Source organism: Macaca thibetana, chromosome 1, assembly GCF_024542745.1.
Source record: "Macaca thibetana thibetana isolate TM-01 chromosome 1, ASM2454274v1, whole genome shotgun sequence".
Lineage (NCBI taxonomy): Eukaryota > Metazoa > Chordata > Mammalia > Primates > Cercopithecidae > Macaca > Macaca thibetana.
Genome location: NC_065578.1, coordinates 72,325,929 through 72,347,225, shown reverse-complemented (window position 1 = coordinate 72,347,225; position 21,297 = coordinate 72,325,929).

The window sequence follows — 21,297 nt, the reverse complement described above, 5'->3', positions numbered from 1 at the left end:
AAGAAGAAGAAGAAAAAAGGATAAATAGCACTGTAGAGAAGTACATAGAAGGATATGATACATTATATGTGTTATTGAGAGCAGGAACCTTAACATAAATGTAAGAAAGATTTCCACAGAAAGATTAACAAAATACAAAAATACAAGCATTTAGAAACAATGGCTTAATTATTTGGAGATACTGCTTCTATTTATTATTTATAGGGATTAACTCATTCCTTGACAATGCTTTATGATTGTGGGATTACAATAATTATAATAGCCTGCTATGGAATAAACTCTATGGCATTATAGGGTAGTTCTAAAAGCAGTTTTAAAGATTTCCTAAATAGTTTAACAATTTTCCTTTAATGTATTTTAATTGACTATAGAAAATTTCTGCAAACTCTGCATGCCATTTATATTCTATTCAATCAACTAAGTATTCTACGTAAATGAATTAAAATAACCAGTTATTTGAATTTTGTCATTAGAAGTGAATATGTAATAAGAATTGTATTGTTTCTTAAAGAGTAAATTCCTTATTAGGAGATTTTTTTTGTTATTTAATATGTTGCACATTTTACCTATTTGGCTTGCAGTATATCCACTTTCATTAAGACTAATTTTTAACTTCCTGTGTATTGTATTTTAAGAAGCATGCAGATTTCAGTCCACTGAACAATATAGAAGAAATAATTACCTGACTACAAGATTCTGATAAATTGAGGACCCATTTATATTCAACTTAAATATACATGAGTTAATATACATAAGCCTATGTGGATGAGTGTGTTTATGAAACACTTTTCTAACTTCTCATTTATACTATCTATAAACTTTTTAGTGGAAGTTGCTGAATTGTCTATAGCAGCTAAAATATGCAATACCCACTGGGTCAGGTTAGTGTGGAGAAATGAAATGATTAGCATAAAAAATACTGAACAGTAAAATATAGTGTCATTAATAGATAAAGGACAGAAATGGGATATTGTTATCTCATGAGTTCTTATTATATATCAAGCTTTATACTAATCACAAAAACAGTATTATCTCCTTCAAGAAAAGTGAGGCAAATGCTAGTTACTCTTATTTTGCTGATGAAGAAATGGATGCACAAAGTGTTGTCATGCTCAATAGCAAATCAGCTTCATTATGACTCCAGATTGCATGCTACACATTAGCATGCTGTAGGCACCAAGAGTTGGATGCACAAGATCCTGCATGGAGGGTGGGGTTTGCTTCCTTAAGGCAAGGGAAAAAAAGCAATATTATTGCATCAGATGGGTCTCTACATTATACTTTTTTGACATAAACAAATGAGAAAACAGAATTAAGCAGGAGACTTGGTAACAAGTACAAAGTAAATGTTCTATTATAGAGGTAGGAGTAACCTAATGGTTGACTTGAAACAGCTGCATTAGTTGTGAAGAATTCTTTAAACCCCCACTCCTCACTAAGGACGGAATTGTTTGCCTGATGTAGGCAAGAGTAATGTGGTTTTACATGCAGGGAAAAGTATATATTTAAAGCAAAAGCTTGCTTTACCTATGTAACACAGCTAATGTGAGAATCAAACATGATAATACAAATTAGAATAATAATTAGTAATCAAAAGGTGTTTTATCTTCATTCCTGAAGCTAATGTTGTTACAGGTATCAATAGTCTATAATACGCTTTTTTCAGTTTGTTTATAATAATCTATTAGATGGTGGTTTTGGCATGATGCTGTGCTTTACAAGTCTTATTTTTTTAATGACTTATAAATGCTGACCTATTGTTTTCTAAATCATCAGACACAGCCAGTATATTATATTTTAATTCTCAAACTCTGCAGGTAGCAATGGTAGATGTTCTGTTACACTTAAGTTTCTGCAGAGCAGTCATAACATAATCAACAGTTTCCTCAATGATATTTAAGAGGACACAGAATGTGTGGGTGCTGACAAGGAATAATAGGTATTTGAAGTACAAAAGATTAAAAATAATTTTAAAAATTGTTCTTTAACAGAAATTCCAATATTTTATACAGTAAAGAGAATTAATAAAGCATACATTGCAAAATGGTGTATGTGGGGAAGGAGTGGTTATTAGCTGATAAAATATTTGTCAGGATGGCCTGTGTTATGCTGCAGTCAAAAACAGCCTCAACATTTTAGTGGCTTATGGTACACCTGTATCTAGATAATTATTCAATACTGTCAGAAATTCCCCTCTTTATATATCTATAGAACATGCTAGGCTGACTTTATTCTGTGGATGGTGGGAAAAATAGATCCTAGATTTCAGAAGATCTCAGTCTACAGACCCAAAAGGAGAGATAAGAAAAGATCTTTGTCCCTTATTCATTCCTAAGAAAGACTCTCCTTGGCTCTATGTCAGTCACATATATTCCTGGTCCAATTGTCAGGGGATCAAAGAGCTATAATTTGTTAGCCAAAGTTATTACCTATGTGTGATAGTTACTTTTGTGTGTTAACTAGGCTAAGCTATGATGCCCAGATGTTTGGTTAAACATATTTCTGGATGTTTCTGTGAGGTTGTTTACTTAGATGAGATTAACATTCAAATGTTTAGATCTACATATAAGTAATATGATGCAGTATTTATTTTCTGTGGCTTATATGTTCTCTATATGTTGATTTCACTTAGCAAAATTTCCACCAGGCTCATCCTTGTTGTGATATGTGACAAGATCTTCTTTTACAAGGCTGAATATTTCACTGGATATACATACATATACATGTATATATATGCCACAGTTTCTTTATTCACTTGTCGGTCAGCAGACACTTAGTTTGCTTCCATATATTGGCTATTGTGAATAATGTTGAAATGGACATGACAGCGTAGGTATCTTTAGGTAGTAGTTATTTAATTTGGGTATATTCTCAGAAGACAGGTTGTTGGGTCATATGGTACCTCTATTTTTAATTTATTTAGAAACCCCATACTATTGTCCATAATGGCTGTACCAATCTATATTTCCACTAACAGTGTAAAAGAGTTTCCTTTTCTCCGCCGTCCTCACCAACGTTTATTGTTTTTGACTTTTTAATTATAGCCATCCTAATGGACATGATGTGGTGTCTCATAAGAGTTTCAATTTGCATTTCTGTGATGACTAATGATGCTGAGCACCTTATCATATGCCTATTGTGCATGTTTATGTCTTCTCTGTATACATATCTATTCAGGTTTTTTGCCCATTTTAAAAATCAGGTTGTTTTTCCACTATTGAATCGTATGAGTTCTTTATAAATTTTGAATTTTCACTCCTCATGTACAGGTTTGCAAACATCTTTTTCCCAACCTGTAGAGTGTCATTTCTTTTTCTCTCTCTCTTTTTTTTTTTTTTTTTTTTTTTTTTAAGATGGAGTCTTGCTCTGTCACTTAGGCTGGAGTGTAGTGGCGTAATCTTGGCTCACTGCAACCTCCACCTCCTGGATTCAAGCAATTTTCCTGCCTCAGCCTCCTGAGTACCAGGGATTACAGGTGAGTGTCACCACACCCAACTAGTTTTTATATTTTTAGTAGAAATGGTGTTTCACCATGTTGGCCAAGTTCGTCTCGAACTCCCGACCTTAAGATTTGCCCACCTCAGCCTCCCAAAGTGCTGGGATTACAGGCATGAGCCACCACACCAGGCCCATTTTATTTTGTTGACTGTTTTCTTTGCTATGCAGAAGCTTTTTAGCTTGACATACTCTCATTTATCAATTTTTGCTTTCATGGCCAAAGCTTTGGTGTAATATTCAATAAATCGTTGCTATGGCTAACGTCCAGTAGTTCTCCCCTATGTTCTTTTCTAGGAGTTGTGTAGTTTCTTGTCATATATTTAGGTCTTTTATTCATTTTCAGTCGATTTCTCTTTATATCATTAGATAAGGGTACAATTGCATCATTTGCATGTGAAAAATCCAGTTTTCCAAGTACCATTTATTGAAGAGATTGTTTCCCCATTGTGTTCTCTTTGTGCTTTTGTCAAAATTGAATTGACTATATGTGTTTGGATTTATTTCTGAGTTATCTAATCTGTATCACTGGTCTGTGCAAATGTAGACTCTAAAAGATTAATGTACAGGGATAGAGAATAAAACAGTGATCATCAGGAGCGGGGTCAGGTGGCAGGTATGGGGATATGTATGTCAGAGGATACAAAGTAGCATATATGTAGGATGAAGAAGTCTAGAGATCTAATGTACTCTCTGAGAGATGTAGTTAATAAAACTGTACTGTAATGTATTTGGGATTTTATGCCAAATGATTAGATTTTAGCTGCTTTTACTTCAAGAACAAATCAAAAAAGGGTACTAGGTAAGCTGATGAATGTGTGAATTTGCTTAACTATAGCAACTTTTTACTATTTATATGTATCATATAACATCCTGTGTACCTTAAATATACACAATAAGATTCATTAAAAAACAAAATATCATGGTCATGAAAGATAAAATGTGGCTGAAGAACTACTCCAAAAGGAGGAGACCCTAAGATATACCATAATGAAATTAAACTTGTAAATCTAGATTGGATTCTGGACTGGGATAACAAATATAGCTATAAATTAGGACATTGTTGGTACAACCGGTGAAATTTAAATGTAGACTGTGGGTTAGACAGTAGAATTATACCCAAATCTCCTAGGTTTTTATAACTGTACTGGGGTTATGTAAGAGAAGGTCTTTCTTTTAAAAAAATACACCCTGACATGTTTAGGATTAAAAAAAGAGAGAGAGATTAACATTTTTATATATTTTTCATTTTTATTTCTTTTTTTAATTTCAATAGTTTTTATGGTACAAGTGGTTTTTGGTTACATAAACAAATTGTATAGTGGCGAATTTTGAAATTTTAGTGCACTCATTACCTGAGCAGTGTACACTGTACCCAATTCATGTTCTTTTATCGCCCATTTTCCCTGTTCTATCCTTTTTTTTATCCCTCTTTTATCCACCTTCCTGTCCTGAGTCCCCAGAGTCCATTATATCACTCTGTATGTCTTTGCATCCTCATAGCTTAGTTCCCACTTACAAGTGAGAACATATGATTTTTGGTTTTATGTTCCTGAGTTACTTCACTTAGTCTAATGTCCTCTATCTCTGTCCAAGTTGCTGCAAAAGATATTATTTTGCTCATCTTTACGTCTGAGTAGAATTCCATGGCATATATATACTACATTTTCTTTATCTACTCATTGGTTAATGGACACTTAGGTTGGTTCCACGTCTTTGCAATTGTGAATTGTGCTGCTACAAACATGAATATGCTGTGCCTTTTCATGTAATAACCTATTTTTGTTTGGGTAGATACCCAGTAGTAGGGATGCTGGATCAAATGGTAGAGCAACTTTTAGTTCTTTTAAGAAATCTCCATACTGTTTTCCATAAAGGTTGTAGTAATTTACATTCCTACCAGCAATGAAAGAGTGTTCCCTTTTCATCACGTCCAAGCCAACATCTATTGTTTGTTGAATTTTTAAATACGGCCATTTTTGCAAATTTATGTAGTATCTCACTGGTTTTAATTTGCATTTCGCTGATGATTAGTGATGTTGAACTTTTTAAAATATGTTTGTTGGCTACTTGTATATCTTTTTCTTTGAGAAACATCTATTCATATCTTTCACTCACTTTTTGATGGGATTTTTTTTTTTCCATGCTGATTTATTTCAGTTCCTTGTAGATTGTGGATACTAGCCCTTTGTTGGATGCATGGTTTGCAAATATTTTCTCTCATTCTGTGGATTGTGTGTTTACTCTGCTGATTATTTATTTTGCTGTGCATAAGGTTTTTAGTTTAATTAGGTATCTTTTATTTATTTTTTGTTTTGTTAAATTTACTTTGAGTCTTAGTCATAAATTCTTTGCCTAAGCCAAAGTCCAGAAGAGTTTTTTCAATGTTATTTTTAGAATGTTTACGGTTTCAGGACTTAGATTTAAGTCCTTGATCTAACTTTAGTTGATTTTTGTATGAGGTGAGAGACAAGGATCTAGTTTCATTTTTCTACATTTGGCTTGCCAGTTTTCCCAGTACCATTTGTTGACTAGGGTGTCCTTTCCCCACTCTGCTTTTGTTTGCTTTGTCGAAGATCAGTTGGCAGTATTTGGCTTTATTTCCAGGTTCTCTATTCTGTTCCGTTGGTCTAAGTGCCTATTTTTATATCAGTGCCATGCATTTTTGGTAACTACAGCCTTGCAGTATAATTTGAAGCCCAGTTATGTGATACCTTCAGATTTATTCTTTTCATTCAGTATTGCTATTTCACTCAGTATTTTGCTATTTGGGCTCTATGTTGGTTTCATATGCATTGTAGAATTGCTTTTATAGTACTGTTAGAAATGATGATGGTGTATTGATGGAATTATATTGAATCTTTAAGCAATATGGTCATTTTCACAATACTGGATCTTCCAATCCATGAGCATGGAATGTGTCCCCTTTTCTTTGTGTCATTTTTTATTTGATTCAGCAGTGATTTGTATGTTTCCTTAGAGAGATCTTTCACCTCCTTAAGTATATTTTTAGTTTAGTTTTTTTTTTTTTTTGTACCTATTGTAAAGGGGATTGCGTTCTTTATCTGATTCTTCACTTGATCATTGTTGATGTATAGCAGTGCTATTGATTTGCATACATTTATTTTGTAACCTGAGACCTCACTGATTTTGTTTATCAGATCAATGAGTGGTTTGGATGAGTTTTTAGGGTTTTCTAGGTATATGATTATATTATTTGGCAAACAGCTCTAGTTTGACTTCCTTCATACAACTTGAATGCCCTTTACTTCTCTCTCTTCCCTGATTGCTCTGACTAGGATTTCAAGTACTATATTGAATAGAAGTGCTGAAAGTGAGCATCCTTGACTTGTTCTGGTTTTTAACTTTTTCCAGTTTTGAACATTTCCCCATTCAGTATGATGTTGGCTGTGCGTGTGTCATATATGGCTTTTATTATTTTGAGGTAAGTCACTTCTATGCCTAGTTTATTGAAGGTTTTTATCATAAAAGGATACTGGATTTTATTGAATGCTTTTTCTGTAACTATTGAGATGATCATATGATTTCTGTTTTTAATTCTTTTTTTGAATATATCACATTTATTGACTTGTATATGTTAAACAATTCCTACATCCCTGAGATAAAAGGCACTGGATCATGGCGTATTATCTTTTTGATGTACTATTGGATTTGGTTAACTAGTATTTTCCAGGGATTTTTGAATGAATGCTCATCAGGTATATTAATCTGTAGTTTTTAAAAGGTATTTTTCTTTTTTGATATTAGGTTAACACAGGCTTCGTAGAATCATTTAAGAAAGATTCCCTCTTTCTCAATCTTTAGGAATAGTTTCAATAGGATTGGTACTGATTCTTTGACTGTCTGGTAGAATTCAGATGTGAATCTGTCTGGTTCTGGGCTTTTTTATTTCTGTTGGCAATTTTTTGATGACTGATTCAATCTTGCTGCTGTTTCTGGTCTATTCATGGTTTCTATTTCTTTCTGATTTAATCTAGGAGGATTGAATGTTTCCAGGAATTTATCCATTTCCTCTATATATTCTAGTTGTACACATAAAGGTGTGTATAGGAGTCTCAAATAATCTTTTGTATTTCTGTGGTGTCAGTTGTAATGTCTCCAGTTTCAGTGATTATTGATCTTATTTGGATCTTTTCTCTTTCTTTGGTTAATATCACTAATGATCTATCAATTGTGTTCATCTTTTCAAAAGCTCAGCTTTTTGTTTCATTTATCTTTTGTAATGTTTTTGGTTTTAGTTTCATTTCATTCTGCTCTAATCTTTGTTGTTTCTTTTGCTCTGCTGGCTTTGGTTTTAGTTTGTTCCAGTATCTCTAGTTCTTGAGATGTGACATTAGGTTGTCAATTTGTGTGCTTTAACTTTTTTATGTAGTCATTAAATACTGTAAACATTCTTTTCACACTGCTTTTGCTGTATCCCAGAAATTTCAATAATTTGTTTCACTATTATCATTTATTTCAAATAATTTTTAAAATTTCCATCTTGATTTCATTGTTAACCCAAAAATTATTTAGAAGCAGATTAGTTAATTTCCATGCATTAGTACAGTTTTGAGGATTCCTTTTGGAGTTGATTTATAATTTTATTCCACTGTGGTCTGAGAAGATATTTAATAGTATATTGATCATCTTAAATTTATTGAGACTTTTTTTGTGGCCTGTCATACGGTCTGTCTTGGAGTATATTCCATGTAATGATGAGAAGAATATATATTCTGCAGTTGTTGGGTAGAATGTTCTGTAAGAACCTGTTAAGCATGTCTGTTCTAGAGTATAATGGTATAACGTAAGTCCATTTCTTTTTTGTTGACTTTCTGTCTCAATAATCAGTCTATTGCTGTCAGTGGAGTACTGACGTTCTCCATTATTATTGTGTTCTTATGTATCTCATTTCTTAGGTCTAGTAGTAACTGTTTTATGAATCTGGGAGCTCCAGTGCTAGGTGCATATATATTAGAATTGCAATATCTTCTTGTTGTATTGATCATTTTTTCATGATGCAATGACCTTTGTCTTTTTTACTATTGTTGCTTTAAAGTCTGTTTTGTCAGATATAAGAAGAGCTACTCCTGTTCACTTTTGGTTTCTATTTGTTTGGAATATCTTTTTCCATGCCTTTCCCTTGACTTTATATGAATCCTTACATGTTAGGTTAATCTCTTGAAGACAGCAGGTATTTGGTTTGTGATTTTTTTAATCCATTCTGCCATTCTGTATCTTTAAATGGAACATTTAGGCTATTTATATAAACAGCTAATATTGAGATATGAGATAATGTTTTATTCACCATGTCAGTTGTTATTTAGGTACCTGTTTTCTTTCATTGCATTATGATTACATAGGCCTTGTGAGTTTCAAGCTTTCAAGAGGTGCTATTTTGGTACATATCAAGCTTTTGTTTCAAAAATCAGAACTCTTTTCACCATTTCTTATATTGTAGGTTTGGTAGTGGCAAATTCCCTCAGGATTTGTCTAAAAATGACTTTATTTCCCCTTCATTTATAAGACTTAGTTTTGCTGGATACAAAATTCTTGGCTGACAGTTACTCTATACAAGAAGGTTAAAGATAGGACCCCAATCCCTTCTAGCTTGTAATGGTTTACTGAGAAGTCTGCTGTTAGTATGACAGATTATTCTTTATAAGTTACCTGATGCTTTTGTCTCTTAGAATTCTTTTCTTCCTGTTGACTTTAGATGGATTGATGACTGTGTGACTTAGGAATATCTTTTTGCCATGAATTTCCCAAGAGTTCTTTGAGCTTCTTGTATTTAGGTATGTAAATCTCTAGCAAGGCCATGGAAGTTTTCCTCCACTATTCCCTCAAATAAGTTTTCCAAAGTGTTAGCCTTCTCTTCTCCCTCAGGAACACCAAGTATTCAGAAATTTGGCCATTTTACATATTCCATATTTCTTGGAGACTGTTCATCTCTTTGGTTCTTTATCCTTTATCTTTGATTTGGTTTATTTGAAAGCCTTGTCTCCAAACTCTGAAATTCTTTTGTCTACTTGTTCTAGTCTATTGTTGAAACTTTCCACGGTATTTTGTCTTTCCCTAAGTTTAAGTGTGTCTTTCATTTTCAGAAGTTCTGATTGGCTTTTCTTTATGATATCTACCTCTCTAGAAAATTTTTTAATTCATATCCTGAATTGGTTTTGAAATTTCTTTATGTTGGTTTTCACCTTTTTCTGGTATCTCCTTGAGTAGCTTAATCAACATTCTAGATTCTTCATCTGTTGTTTCAAAGATTTCAGTTTGGTTTGGATCCATTGCTGGGAGTCTAGTGTGATCTTTCCAGGGTGTTATAGAACCATGTTTTTTCATATTACCAAAATTACTTTTCTGGTTCCTTCTCATTTGGGTTGACTATTTATTCTAATTGTTCTTGAATTTATTTTTTATTTGACTGGTTTATTTCTTTTTTTCCCCTTAAGGATGTGATTTTAATGTTTATACTTTGTCACAGCCTAATTTGATTCCTGGTGCTTTTAGGGGTGAAGACTCTGTGAGTTTCTTGGTTATGGAGAGTCTCTGTATGATGGGTTCCTCAGATGACGGTTGTAGTAGCTATGTACTTGTTGTGTGGGCAAATTCACTATCTCTTATGGGGTTGGCATGACAGAGGTCTCTTGAAGCTTATCTCATTCCCTTGTGGTGTACACTTTTTTATTTATTCAGTTTTTCCCCAGTATTTTATTTACTGAGTTGATGATTCAGGCTTCAGGCCAGTAAGATAGGTATCCCTGGGTAAGAATCAGTTGTAGCTAAAGCCAGTGGGTAAATGCAATGCCCAGTGATGGTCAGAGGTCCCAGCCTTGATGAAGGTCACTGGAGGAGCTCCCAATTAGACACAGGTCTTATCAGGGGGAAGAATGAGATCCACCTTAGCTCTCCTGTCAGGCCAGCAGAAAAGCTATCCACCTCCAAGACTCACTCCTGTCCCAGTGTTGCAGCTATCCAGATCAAACAGGCATCTCTCTTCATCTGTAGGAATGTTGATGTTCCCAGTAGAGAGGAATTGTGACTCTGCCTCTCACACAAACCTGAACCTGTGGCATGCTCTTCTTATAGGGATGTAGTCAACCCGAAAGGTTCTAGAAAGGCTGTATGTAGGTGTAACTATGCCAAGATCCCATGAAGAAACCCAAGCTGCGTCTGCAGTGGCAGACAAAGGGGGAAAGAAGACCCCTTCTCCAAAACCCAAAATCCTTCATAAGCACCAAGGCTGCATGACTGTTGGGGCAGAGCTTCAGATTTTCTCTGCTGAGCCCAGCATTGCCATTTTGTCTCTCCTGAAATAAACTTCCCACCAGTGGAAAAATCTGGAACTCAAGGTCTGCCATCTGGATTCTTTTGTCCTATAGGGTATTCCATTGAGGTGGAGCTCTCCTCCTTCCCCTAGGAGTAGGAGTTCCAGAGAGCCAGACTACCATAATTGCTATTGCTCTTCTCAGTTGAGCCACCCTGTGGGGCTGCCACAATCTAGACTGGTGCTGTAGAATGTCTGCAAGGCAGGCAGTGATGTGATCTGTCCTCAAGTCTCCCAGCAGTGGGTACCAGCAGTAGCTCTGATAGGGGTGGGAGGGGAGTGACATAGACTTTGTGAAATTCCTAGGTTGTAGATAGCCTTAGTGTGTTAGATTTCCTCAATGCTGGTTATAATAGTAGTGAACTGGTCATGTGGACAGACTCAGGACCTCCTCATTAGCCAGGGTGTTGCAGACAATAATTTAGCTAAGGTAACACACTGTTTTTCTTCTTTTCAGGAACAGTGTTATTCTACCTAGAGATGCTGTAATGAACTGTGTTGGTTGGCCTCTGGTCAGGGGGTGACACTTGTAAAACAGCACCAGCTACAGTAGTAGCAATGGAATCTGAGCTTTCCCTATCTTGCCCAGGGAAAGTATTTTGTTTTTTCAGATGATTGACAGGGTCATAAAGCTCCCAAAAGTTTTTGTCCTTCATGCTGAGCTCCAAGGACAGGTGGAGGGGCACAGCTAGGTAAGGACTGGGTCAGGCAGTTTTGAGCTCTGACTCACCACGTGTGGGGCAAGCCATGGACCCTGTGGGGTTGGGAGTGCAATTCTTAGGCTGCTGTTGTGGTGTTCCAGAAGGGAGTGTAACTGTCTCTGCTGCACAGAAGACTTTGCACAGGAAGTGGGGAGTAGCACTCAGCAGTAAGCCTCACCCAGATCCCACACAGTTGGCAAGGAAGATCTAACTTTCACAGTGCTCCACTAGCAGCACTGGGCTAAGCTCTAGGCAGCTTGTGCTCAGAACTCAAACTTGCCCCAGACCATAAGCTTTCTCTGTGGAGGTAGTAACTGCTCCCGTGCCCCTGGATGCAGTGTACTTCCTGCTCACCCCTCAGGTTCTGGCCAAGAGAGTTTATCCCCACTTGATATTATGTTGTGAAATTCAGTTGGGAACTTCTTTCAAACTGTCACCATTGTCTGAGTTAGTTGGCTGATTTCCCCAAGGTCCTCTGTAAGATATAATAAGAAATGGCTTCCCTTGGTCCACGCTGGAGACTGGGAATGCCCAAAAGGCATTTCCTACCACTGCTTCTACTTTTATATTTCTCACTGCTTCTTAAATCAGTTTTAACCCTAGGTAGAGTTAAGGCCTTCCCCTATGACGTAGATTTTCAGGTTTCCTGGTCAGAATGTGTATCCTGGAGGCAGTCTCTACCCCTCTTACTCTCTGGGGACTTACAGTTTGTCACTTGTCTCACAGTGTGGGCTGAAGCCTGTCATTTATTTCAATGAGGCTGTGCATTTTTCTGGTTTTCTATTAAGATCCTATGTTGCTTCTTGGAAAAAAGTTCACAGTGTGAATTTCTACATGCTATTCGGTCCTTCCAAGCTACCTCCAATCTGGCAGATTGGAAAATAAAAACAAAAACTAAAACAAAAAGATGAGATTAAAATTTAAATTGGTGGACTTTAAGTAGATCACATAATCCTCCATAACGGAATGGGCCTCATCCAACCAGTTGAAGGCCTTAGCAAATCAGATTGACCTACCCTGAGCAAGAACAAATTCTGCCAAGAGGCAGCCTTTGGATTTGAACTGAAACATCAGTTCTTTCTTGCTAGCCTATCTATCAGATTTTGGACTTTGAAGCCTTCCTAATCACATGAGCCAATTCCACAAATGAAAATCTCTCTACACACACACATACACACACACACACACACACACACACACACACACACACATTCTGTTTCTCAGGAAAACGCTAATAAAAGGACAGTTTCCAGAAGAAAAGGGAAATGAGCATACAGTATAAATTAATAATAACTGCCCACTGCATAATTCTTATTTAAATTATCAGGCTGCTGCATTTTCAAGCACATTAAAAGATCACATATATTTAAAGTAAACTATAATTTTCAATACAGAAAGATATTATATGTATTAAATAAAAATTTTAAAATTCCTACCAGCAAAACAAGAGGAAAAAAAAGCTACAATTTCCGTCTAACAATTACTGATTATAACACTTGGTAAATTTTCTTCTAGATTCTTTTATATATAGCTGTATTCACACTTAAGGTATATACTTAGGGTATTTGTCACAAAGAGGCTGAATACTCTACTATAATTTATCTTTACTCCAGGACCCACGTTAATGGAGCAGCCATTATCCGAAATATTGCCAATCAAGGTGTTAGAGGGAAACATAAGCCCTGCAGGGTCTCACACCAGCAACAATGTTCTGGCCAAACTTTACAAGAGTCATTTTCATTCGCGATCAATTGATGATAACTGATCATAGAGTTATACCCAAACAAAAAAATCTTGGAAGTTTGTTTGGATAAGAGGAAGCCAGAAATGCTTATTGAATAATGCTAAAGGTTGCCACAGTTCTCAATGCATAGAGATTTATAATTATTAATCCCAGGTGTGACTGAAATATTCAAGGAGTAGGAACCTAAAATGATTGTTTCTTGATATTCTCTACCCTTTAGAAATCAGAATATGTGACTCATTCATGATTCCATTCCTATCTTAGCTTCTCCGAGCAGGTTGGAATCATATAATCAGGCATTTATCTGAATTAGCGTAAGAATGGCATCAGTGGTAAATTTATATTACATTTCTAAGGACTGGACTTTGCATATTATTTTTATGGTATATAAATACCTCTAAGAAAACTACTACCTCTAAGAAAACCAATGTGATAAGTTGTAGTTATCTGTTTTTCACAATTAGAGCTAGATAAGTTAGAAAAAGAGGGGAATGGATTGAGCAAGGAAAACAAACACTTCAGAGAAACTGGGAATGAATGGAAACAGAAGCACGGCTATTCTGCTTTGAAACTTATATGAAGCTAATTCTAAGTTGGTGAGATGGAGAGAAGGAAATGTGAATGCTCTTCTCTCTCTGAATAAAAATCACGCTTACTTTTTATAAGTTGTTTCCTAAGTCTCTAATTAGAAACACTTTCATTCTTCTTACATGGGTCAAAAACCCATAAAGCTATAAGTTTCCAATGTTCATTGGATTCTCACCATTCCAGAAAGATAGCCTTTTAGGAGTGTTCATTCATTAATTTTATTTCTGCTGTAAGGAAGAAAAGGTATGATTTCTTTCTTCACCTATCATAAGGGTCATGGCCAACATTCCTATAACAAAAGACAGTTTAACAAGAGAAAACCATACCAAATTTATTTAATCAAAGTTTTACCTGACATGGGAACCTTCAGAAATGAAGACCCAAAGACCCAGGGAAAACTGTCTATTTTTATGCTTAAATTCAATGAAGAACAGACATCTGTGTAGAAATGTGACTGGAAAAAAAAGAGTATGATCAAATGGTAATAGGCTGAGAGGAAAAACCTAGCAAGGTCTATATGTTCAGATGCTTCCTGGCCTCTTTGTGTAGCATCATTTTTCCCAGTGAGTTTTGGGCAAGCCTCCTCTGAAATGAGGGTTTCAAGGGAGAAAGAAAAAGGGAGTGACCTTTCCAAGTTCTATGGCTTACTTTGGGGGACAAAAGTTCTAGCTTCTATGACCTGACTTGGGGAAGAGGAATTCAGTTCTCTATGACTCACCTCAGAGGAAGAGAATGTGGGGCAGGGGGCAGGAGGATTGGTGAAGATCAGGACTTTCCTTCTGAGGCCTTTCCAAATTCTGTCATTTCCAACTACTCAGCATGCCAAGGTATCAAACTTTCGGGTATCATTTTCCAAGTCCCAACACTGTCCATCAGGGACAGTTAAAATTCTCACAAAGCCATGAATATTCTTTGAAGAGTTTCCAAATTCTTTGTAGTTATTCCAGAGCTAGGCAGGGTATTTTAGTTACTTTTGATAAGAAACATTTTGAGAGGGTTTTATCAGTTAGTTGTTAGTGCTTTAAAAATCATCCCAAATTGAGTGACTTGAAAACAGCAATTTATCATTGCTCATGAGTCCATGCAGTTACTCTCTGTTAGCTTATCAGAGTTAGTTCACCTGGACCACTTCGAAGATCTAAATTTGACTTATTTGTGTGTCCTGGGCTAGCTGGGAATGGCCCCATGTGCCTCTCAGGCTCCTGGGATAAGTTGGCTAACTCAAGCATGCCCTTTTCATGACATTGACAGAAGCATAATAGCAAACAGGCTAAATTGTGCAAGTATTTTCAAAGACATTCCTTGAATTACATCTTTTAACATCCCATTATTCAAAGCAAGCCATGTGACTACAGATTTTGACCTGCCGTCTGTGGGGCAGCACTAAATAGTTATGTGACTAATGGTATGGATACATGGAGAATTAAGAATTGGGGCTATTAATATAATCTACCAGAGTGGTAATTTATTTATAAATTTAAGCTTAATTCAAAAAATGTCTGTAAGTATCAAAGAGCCTTTGGTGCAGTAGAGCTTCTCAGGGAATTCTCATCTTGCTCATGTTATGTAATTCTCATTATCACCATCAGACTCTCCATATTTTAATGAGGTATCATGTTCTTAACATTGTTCTAAGCCCTTAATTATAGCAACTTACATAAATTTTCCAATCTTTAGAAGTTAGTAACCAGAAGTATATATATTTACAAGGCTGTCACATTTCAATTCAGTTGCTTCATTTATACCAATTCTTTTACTCACTGAATAATTATTTACGAAAGCCTACATTTCACATGAGCTTATGCGTTCTCACCTACCAAATCTCATTTTTATCACAACATTGCTAAGAGAGTACTTAAGAACCAGTGAATCAAACACTTGGATTTTCCTCTACATCTGTGTCTTACTGCTATGGAGTTAGATATTGCCAAAATATAAAGTCATGCTTATAGTCTTAACATTTTCCAGACATGTAGATTTGAGAGATAGACTCCAAACATTATATACATTGTAGGTTTACCCATATTAGGAAGATCATGATGATTACAATCTGTAATCCTGGTACTAATAGTGAAGTGAAGACACTTTACACTAATATTTAGAAAAACAGTAAACATAGAAACCAGATAATTCCCCCTTGTTTACATTTATTATACTTTAAGTTCTGGGATACATGTGCAGAATGTGCAGGTTTGTTACATAAGTATACACACGCCATGGTGATTTTCTGCACCCATCAATCCGTAGATATTTCTGCTAATGCTATACCTCCCCTAAACCCTGAACCCCTGACAGGCCACGGTGTGTGATGTTCCCCTCCCTGTGTCCATGTGTTCTCATTGTTCTACTCCCACTTATGAGTGAGAACATGCAGTGTTTGGTTTTCTGTTCTTGTGTTAGTTTGCTGGAAATGACAGATAATTCCACTTTTAAGGATACACCACACATAATACTGCCACAGCAATAGTTTGTGAATAATCTGATTGGGTCTTTATCATTAGTATATTCCACTTCATATCTATCTGTCTCATGTCCACAAACACAGAGATATATTCATAGTACTTCACTGCTTAGAGATGTTGGATAACTTCCTATTTTGAAGTGTATATCTGAAAGGTGTGTCATTTTAGGCTCATCATTTTCTGACCTTACTTTATTTTATACTGTTTTATTTCCTGTTTTTTTTTAAATTATTATTATACTTTAAGTTCTAGGGTACATGTGCACAATGTGCAGGTTTGTTACATATGTATACATGTGCTATGTTGGTGTGCTGCACCCATTAACTCGTCATTTACATTAAGTATCTCTCCCAATGCTATCCTTCTCTCCTCCCCACTTCCCACAATAGGCCCCGGTGTGTGATGTTCCCCTTCCTGTGTCCAAGTGATCTCATTGTTCAATTCCCAACTATGAGTGAGAACATGTGGTGTTTGGTTTTCTGTTCTTGTGATAGTTTGCTGAGAATGATGGTTTCCAGCTGCATCCATGTCCCTACAAAGGACACGAACTCATTCTTTTTATGGCTGCATAGTATTCCATGGTGTGTATGTGCCACATTTTCTTAATCCAGTCTGTCACTGATGGACATTTGGGTTGATTCCAAGTCTTTGCTATTGTGAATAGTGCTGCAATAAACATACGTGTGCATGTGTCTTTATAGCAGCATGATTTATAATCCTTTGGGTATATACCCAGTAATCAAGTTTTCAGATAAAGAAACTTCAAATACATACAAAAATAGGTCATATTTTTTTCTACCTGATACTTCTGATGATTTTACGAACACCCTACCTACATTTGTTGGTGACTTCAATGTCTGGCTCAATTTAGAAAGCACTCATTAAATGTCCATCATGGCCCATGTAGGAGATAGTTATTCTTGCCCTATGCCCAGTAACATTTGATGTGTTATCCTCCCTTTCACATTTAACATTATATAATGGCAATTTATCCATATATCTACACCTATCTCTTCATCTAACATTGCTCTACTGATACTGAATGCCTGCCTGCTCTACTTGTTACCTATCCCTATACTTTCAGGAATTCACAGGACATAATTTTTATAATACTGAGGTCCATCATCCTTATTTCTATTTATTCACTTAAAGGTTGTTTACTATGTGCACATTATTGAAATGCTTAAAAGTACAAACATTGATACTGGAATGCTTGGGTGTGAACCATACCTCTTCCATTTATGACCTTTGTAAACTTGTACATATCTCTTAATCTCTCTGTGTCTTAGATTACCTGTACTAAATTGGAGGTAATAGTAATACTTAGCTCATAAAGGTGTGTCAAAAATTTGAGAAGTATAAAGAGCTTAGAACATCATAAGATGGGAAAGAAATAATACTATGAGCCTATCAAACTCATTCCATTTCTTTTCTGCTCACATAGCTAAAGAACATTTTCCATTGCCCTTATAGATTGGTGCCACTGTCAGTGTTCTAGCAAATGAATACAGATAAGATGCATTTCCCATTTTCAGTTCTGGCCTATAAAAAAATATTTCACATGCAAACATTATTTTATCTTTCTGTTCTATGGCCTCTTAGATATGATGTTTTGAAAATAACAATGCTACAAAGTAAAATGACTCTGTACCCTTACTGACAGCATGGGTTAGTATCTTCCCCTAGCCCAATCTATGTAAAACTGTGATAAGAGAAATAAATCTTTATCGTGTTATGCCCTGAGATTTGCATGTGTGTTTTTTTATTTTAATGCCACCCTCTAATACATAATTTTACTAAATATAGTTGCTAAAATTCTATGCCAGTCACTACAATAGAAACCGAAATTGTATAGACAACAACCTCTGTCTTTCAAAGAGTTTACAAAATTGTTAGTGAGACAGATAAATAAGTTGGTAATTGTGTTTTGGGATAAGTATGTACATCACCTGATTGGGAAAACCCTTCCCAATGAACCCAAGCCAGAATGATGATTTGAACTCAGGTTTGCTGCTCTAAATCCAGGGTTCTTTTGGTTATTTCATGTAAACTTTGTCTTTCTTTGATAAATGCTGAATGATAATGGTAATATACGGTCATGCAGATGTAAATAATTGACTTAACATGACTTATAAAATATTAACTTGTTCATACTATGAGAGCAAAAACTTTGGTCTAGAAAATGGAAATACTTTTTTCATTGTTCCCATTTTAATACAAATTTCCAGGCTACTTGAATTTTCTCTTTTTTAAAATATTAAGTAATATCTTATGAACCTCATAGTCCCCACCTTAATAACCTAATCCAAAGGCCTCTTTCAAAGGTTCTCATTCATCTTTAGCTTTTTGCCTCTTTTGTTCTTGAAGGTTTTTGTCAGAAATATTTTACTTTTCCCAAATCTCTTTTCCAGCAGAAATTTCATATTTCTGCCTCTTAAGTCCGAGCTTCAATCTATTGGATCTTCTAAAAATATAGATGCCTAGGCTCAATTTCAGGTAAATTGAATCGTAATATTCAGGGCAGGTCTTTGAATGCGTAGTTGTTAAAAGTTCCATAAAATAGGAGTGTTTTGACATTTAGCTGGGATGGGATAATGTCTGTTTTTCATATGGGATTCTGCAAAATGTTCAAGTTCCTATTGCATTATATATTGTTTTCTCTCTCTTTCCTTTTTTTTTTTTAATCTCTACGACTGGTTATATTCTTGAATTTATAAAGCATCTGTTGACTCTCTGAAAAGAGTCCTGAGGTCTAAATGTGAACATGTATTTTTTGTGTCTGTCCCTTTGAAGGACAAATATAACATGTCTCAACTTTAAATGCCTGATACTATCAAGGAAAACTTAAAGTTTTGTCTTTGCCCATCAATCTATGATGTCAGATATGACAGAATAAGATAGTGAAGGAGAATAGAGTAAGAAGGAGAGAGTAAGAGCAGTGTGAGCAATGGGAAAACAGAAAGGGGAAAGAAACAGAGTAATATGGATAGACCACATTAATAAATGAATGCCCGCTTTGCTGGATTACACATAAAGTCAGTGCTATAGTACATTTTTATGTATATGAAGAGTGTAAAAACAGATCTACACTAATAAGGCCAATTGATTAATTTTCAACAAAAGAAGCAAAGTATGTATCATGGGTGTATATTTTATTCATTGAGTTAAAATGCAATACTATTTTAACTTGTTGCTCAAATGCACCTGCTTATGTCAGTGGGAGGTGTGTGTGTGTTTCTTTTTCACTTGTCTCCTGTGTCCCTTTGTCATACTTCCATCATTGTAAAATTTATTTTGTTTGGTTTCATTTTTTTAAAAACTTACTCTCTTGCACTACGAAATGTTCCAGGCTCACCTTGAATACTCTCCTCCCCAGTCAGGGTATCAGCCATTTCTCCAAATGAACATTATTTTTTGTTTGTTTGTTTGTTTTATTCCTTTTGTTACAGAGAATTTTATAAGACCTGGGCATTAGGTATGTGCATTGCTACTGGGATGTAATTGCTACTTATTGTCTTTTTTACATCATAAATATCTAGCAAGATTATATACAGCATGTATATTTTATAATCGATTTATTTAATATATTGAGTACATTTTAGCCAATCAATCAAATAAGAGTATGATTTGTTGAATAATTTTCAAAACTATGCTCTGACAGCTATGTACCCTATTTATCCATTTACCCATTGTTGGGCCTTTAGAATTTACCAAAACTTATATTGTCAAAAGATGAAGAATATAGCCTGCTTATATTTCTTCCTACTTTCCCCCCAAAATTCACATTTAAGTTAGCATATTTTGTTTTTTTAATATCCAGATAATTTATTTTATATTATACAACATTTTAAAAGAATTATTTCTGATGTATTTAGAAAACTTATATCTAGGATACATTTGGAAAAAAAATATGTGTGCATACTTTCTGAGCTTTGGAAATAAGAGTATTATTTGATTGCCTTTAGATGAGAAAGATGAATTGGCTCTATATAGCGATCTGATGTCACAACATTTTCCTTCAAATACCAGCAGAAATTGTTTTGTTGGCTTAATGTCCTCAACATTGTATAACAGAAGTCTCAGGTTATACAAATACATTAAATGATGAAAGTAACCTCTTTTTCTACTGGGCATTTGAAAAACTTTTCCTTAAATACATATATATGTAACATAAATATATGAATTATTACACATAATTCATTTATATGATATATACAAGTGCCAGATGAATTGTTGAAATGATCCAATTAATACATATACATGTATATTATATAGAGATATAGATATATAGATCATATTCAATATTATACATATGGTTTGTATCATATTCATCCAATTCATATTCATCTATATTGGATCCAATTCATACATATGATATGGGTCATATATATATATATATGAATTAGATCATTGCAACAATTAGTCTGGTACCTAATGTGATCTTTTAATGTGCAAACTAATTCACATTTTTCTTTTCAGAAAGTTGTGTCCTATTTTTTAAGTAATTACTCAGATTTGATTTTCTTCTCTCATTTGTGACATCGGTCCTTTTTAATATTAAATTCTCATTTTCCATTTTCTGTCTCTATCATCTTCTCCTTTATCCATTTAATCTTCTTCACATATTCCTACTTATTTAAGGCTAATTTCTCAAGATTGTTCTCCATATTGTGGGTTTAATACTGTGTATTGTCAATTATGCTTATCAATACTGTACTTTAGATTACATATTTTGTATTGAATACATATCTCTTCAAGTTCCACTTCACCTCTGCTTATTTATCTGTTCTCTATTAATATCAGCACATTGTATTTTCATGTCATCATTTATTCAATCCTGGAGTCTATTTAATGTTATATCATAACACAAAGGAGAGACTTCTAAAAATTTACCATCGTTAAATATTTTTCTCAAAATGTTTTCCTTCTGCATGTCAAGCACAACTTCCACTTTATCATATATTAATAAGGTAAAGC